This window comes from Nicotiana tabacum, chromosome 13, assembly GCF_000715075.1.
Source record: "Nicotiana tabacum cultivar K326 chromosome 13, ASM71507v2, whole genome shotgun sequence".
In the NCBI taxonomy this organism is placed as follows: Eukaryota; Viridiplantae; Streptophyta; class Magnoliopsida; order Solanales; family Solanaceae; genus Nicotiana; species Nicotiana tabacum.
This window is the reverse complement of record NC_134092.1, coordinates 45797970-45803062: the sequence shown is the minus strand read 5'-3', so window position 1 is coordinate 45803062 and position 5093 is coordinate 45797970. Positions and strand designations below refer to the sequence as shown.

At 32.3% G+C, this 5093-nt stretch overlaps 1 long non-coding RNA gene across 1 annotated transcript; it reads left to right on the top strand.

The window, feature by feature from the left end:
- The first annotated feature begins 211 nt into the window (after window positions 1-211).
- LOC107771804 (uncharacterized) lies at window positions 212-3621 on the top strand. Its single transcript, XR_001644884.2, has 3 exons — window positions 212-315; window positions 555-681; window positions 3445-3621. It is a non-coding gene; the product is annotated as an uncharacterized LOC107771804 (long non-coding RNA).
- Window positions 3622-5093: the final 1472 nt, after the last annotated feature.

Below are 5093 nucleotides of genomic sequence, written 5' to 3'. Positions count from 1 at the left end.
ATACGGGCCTGTTTATCAAAAATATTGACCGAAATCAACTAAAATTAACTTTTAAGGCAAAAATTCTTATTTTCATCAGTTTTCAACCTAAAAGCTTTCTAGAAACCTGCCCGGGTTGCTCACGCGAATCGAGAAGGGTAAAAATGAGATTTTTAAGGTTTAAGAGTGCAAATTCGAGTTCTAAACTATAAGATGACTTTTTGGGTCATCACAAGAATAAATAAGCATCAATGACTCAGATTCCACCCGTTTGCATCTCCAATTCTGTTACAAACCCAACCAACTACGAGAGAAGGGTCATTCATGAAAATTCGGGTATCTTCTTCTTCTCTCACTCTGTTACACCTTCTCTCTTCTTTTCTTCACCTCTAATTCTTTCTACCTTTTTGTTTCCGCACGGATTCTTAGCTTTTTAATGGAGTATCAACTGGATTGTTTTTCATTTTTGTTAATATGGTTTTGTTTAGATTGTAATTTGAATTTCCAATTCGTTTATAAAACAATCCAGAAAATCGTCTTAAAAATCTATTATTCTCCTTTACCTTTTGTTGTAGAACCTGACAATCTTCAACTCAAGTTGAGATTTTCTGAGTTGGTTTCCATGAATCGGAGGAACTAAGTCCTAAATCCTTGAACCAAAAGTCTCTGGATCTTGGTGTATTCCTTGGGGGGAATTCTATGGTAAGTGCCTATGCAAACTAAACGTACTCCCCCCCCCTTTTTTAAAACAAAAAAACATAGTTACACAAAATATCTAACCCGTTAAAATTTATTACAATCAAACTTCTCTATAACATCATTTCTTTATAACAATACTTCACTATAAAAGTCAAGTTTGTTTTGCAATCAATTTTACATGTTATGCCATAATATATGTTTTGTGTAATAGCACTTTGCTCTAACTGCTAAAAAATATCGGAATAAAAGAGTTGTTATAGAGAGATTTAACTGTACCCGTCTGCCCCAAACCCCAATCCCTTAAGTCACAGAAAACTCTGAAAGCCAAACTGCCAAAGGCATATTTTCGAATAAATTTTCTTATGTTATAAAATAATAATAGAAGAAGAAGAAGAGTATTGTAGAGAAAAGTAGAGAGAGAGAGAGAATTCTTATTGATTAGTATGAATTACAAAGAAATAGAACTCCTCTATTTTGTAGGGGAAAATGACTTAGCCACTAAGTAACAAACCCTAAAATCTCTCTGTAATATAGACATTCACCTGAAATATAATTTTTTATAACACTCCCCCCTGAATGTCTATTCAACAGATAATGTGTCTCGTTAAAACCTTAACTAAAATAAAATCCAGTGGGAGAAAAATTCTAGAGAAGAAAAAAGAGTACACATATTTAGAAATACGCCTTTTAGTTGCCTCGTTAAAAACAGTGCAAGAAAAATCCAGTGGGACAAAACCTTGTAAGAAAAAAAGAGTACAATGCGTATTAACTCCCCTTGATGAGAACATCAATTCAAATATTTGAGTCTTTGCATTCTAATCTTGTGCACCATCTTCAAAAAATTATTAGTATAGATTTAACAAATAAATCAACCATATTAACTTGAACGAATATGTTGCACCTTAAAATCATCATTCTTGATAGAGATGTGTTGCCCTCATGTGATCTTGTTAGAATCGTCATTTCAATATCTTCACATAGGGGTAAAGACTCTTACTATCGTATTATCATGCTTATAGTTATTAGTAAGATACATATGTGAACAAATTACACTTAGGATGTGGTAATTCAGGACCAAGAAATTCCCCAAGAATTGTATATGCTATCAGCATTTTAAATCGTTCATAGATTCTCATATATGTGTAGTCAAATAGTCAAATAGAGTTTAGATTTACATCAAATTTTCATGTCATGCCAGACATATAAGATATATAAAAGTGATTGTGCACACCATTGACTTTAAACTTTCAAGTGTTTGAACTGTAGGTCCAAAACTATATGTCTTTCATATGAAACCAATTCTACTTGAATTATTTTTTCAGACTTAAGATCCTCATATATATATATATATATATATATATATATATATATATATATATATATATATATATATATATTTAACGTTATCATAGATGTAATCGACGAACATTTTATATCGGTTCCAACCACCTTTTTTCATAAAGACATGATATAGAGATCTCTTCATTCATATTTTCAGGCACCTGAACCTCTCCTGAGATTTTATGAAGTATTATGTCATGTAATCTTCTAGATCGCTTGCCTCTTTATTATGATCATTTTGATCATTTGCTCATCTTCTTTATCAAGAATTTTATTTGAAACCGATTTGTTTATACACTTTAAGCGTACCATAGACTTTGTCATTTTAGGACTTATTCTAATAAGAGTATTTGCAATGAGAATATAATTACTTTCTTCGGGTCAGCAAATGCGTCTGGCATGCTTTGCAATATATCGCAAATGAAATATCTTTTTATGAACTTCAAGTTCATATTATCTTATTCGAGGATCTAGATGTACACATGATAATTCATTCCACGTAACTTTTTTTCAGCTGTTTATCATGTCTCCCCCTCATGTTAGAAAAACTAACTTGCTTTCTGAACTTTGAAAATCCACCTATGTGCGTTATGGTGTTAATCAAAATATACACCGCACATCAATAATAATAAGATGGAATTATTTGGTTTCTGACCCCGAACCACTTGTGAGGGGAGAATGTAATATACTTTCATATATAATGTATATCAAACTAATATAGATAACTTTGTTCTCATAAGCAATAATTTAGCTATTAAATGGAGGCACTCAATAAATAGCTATTGATAATCAATTTTATTTTTTTGAGACTTACTACAACATAATGCCTTATTGATAATCAATTTTATTTCTTCAAAATAGTATAATTGGCTCTTCTAGAGCTCTCAATTAATTTTATACTGCCACATATTCATCAACATCCATATGGTGAATATCTCTTTTAAGGAGAAAGTTATATCATTATGGCCATGGTCAAAATCATTATAGGCAAGATATGTTGCTTCTATTACTTTTGCCCTATAATAATTATATTGCCACAATATTTTGGCATACTCACAATAGGTACGTGATAAATGACAATTCATGCCATAATAATGAAATTATTTTCTTATTTCATCTCAAACCCCTTCTGAAGGTGAGTGTGGTATAATCATTACCATTAGCATGTTCATATTCTTCCAAGAATGAATATGTATTCATAAATCACATGTTGTCACATTCACATCATGAATGGACCATAATCATCTAAATGTGCTTTACAAAATCTCAAGTCAAATCGATGATAAATTTTACTTTCACAGAGTAAAGGATTATTTTGAGAATCTTTATTATTCTCATTACCACAATAATGACGATTATAATTTTGTCTATTGCCACGTCCACATTCATTGATACCTTCACGGTAATAATTTTATTTTCTTTCAGATTTATCACATGCTGCTACTACATTCTTTTAAGAGAATGAGAATGAAGCAAATTCAATGGGACGGATTTTTACTCCTTGTGCCTTAAATTCAGAATTTATTCCTAATATTTTATCCATGCACATGAAGATTTGAGGTCCCAATGTACTCGAGAGTTTCGCAAACGATGGGTAATATCTGATTAATTGGTGTCCTAGTCTAAGTGATCTTTTAACTTTGAATGAATGAATGATTTGTTTCATCTTGTGTTCCTCCATCCCTAAACTGCTGTTGTTATTTCAATGAAAATATCAATGTAACAAAAATAATTGAAAAGTAAGTATGATAAACGAAAATATCACATAAGTAATTGGAATTTGGATTATTAAATGAATTTGATTTCTTAAAATTTATAGAAGTTAGTAAAGTTGGAATGGTATAAGAGACGTCCAAATATGAGAAAGCAAGTTATTTAGATTTGAAAGGAAAGAGTCGGCAGTGCCCGAGATTAATTGAACTTTCAATTGAAAAGATGTTATGAAAATAATTTATTTAATCAAAACCAACCCTATTACATAAAATAAATAATACTAATTGATACTAATGACTACTACCCATGTAAAGAACTATGATTACATGATATTTATTCACTAGCTACTACGAATAGGTAAAGTAAAAATCAAACTCCTCAATCATTTTTAACCACGGATCCATCACCGATCGAGTGGTCTATTTTTCCATCAGGGTGCTCAAAGAAGTCTGCCACATTCAAGTGGGTGATGTCAAATTCATTGTCAGGGACAAAATTAGTTTCAGGGCCTTTATTCTTTAGAGATGCTTGAAAAAGCTCAACCAAATGTCTTGGTGTACAATAAATATTTGCCCAATACCTTTTTCCACCGCAACGATAACATTCAGCTTCTGAACCCTTTGCTTTTGGATTCTCATCTTTCCCTTTCCACTTTTGATGGTTATTTTTCTTTGGGAGTGATTAACCCCAGAAAAATTTCTTCCTTGGCCACGGCCACGAACAACTTTTTTCATGCTTAGCATAATGAGAATACACCTCATCCACTTCAGGCAATGGTGTAGCCCCAGTGGGCCGATTATCGTAATTTCTCATGAGCAAGTCATTGTTTCGTTCAGCCACAAGGAGAACAGAAATCAACTTAGATTACTTCTTGAAACCTTTCTCTCGGTACTGCTGTTGCAGGACCATATTGGAGGCATGAAACGTTGTGAATATTTTTTCAAGCATATCATAGTCAGTGATACTAATCTCCGCAGAGTTTCAATTTAGAAGTAATTTTGAACATCGCAGAATTGTATTCAGAAACAGACTTAAAGTCTTGGAGCTTCAGATGAGTCCAATAATATCGTGCTTGTGAAAGTGTGACCAACTTTAAGTAGTGATATCTTTCCTTTAAGCCATTCCACAAAATAAGTGGATCTTTGACTGTAAGATATTCTATTTTCAGCCCTTCATCGAGGTGATGGCGCAAGAAAATCAAGACCTTAGCACAGTCTTGGGTAGATGCTTTATTTTTATCTTTAATGGTGTCTCCAAGACCCATTGCATCTAAATGAATTTCAGCATCCAACACCCATATCATATAGTTCTTGCCCGAAATTTCAAGGGAAACTGTCATGACCCAAAATTCGTTAAAGGAC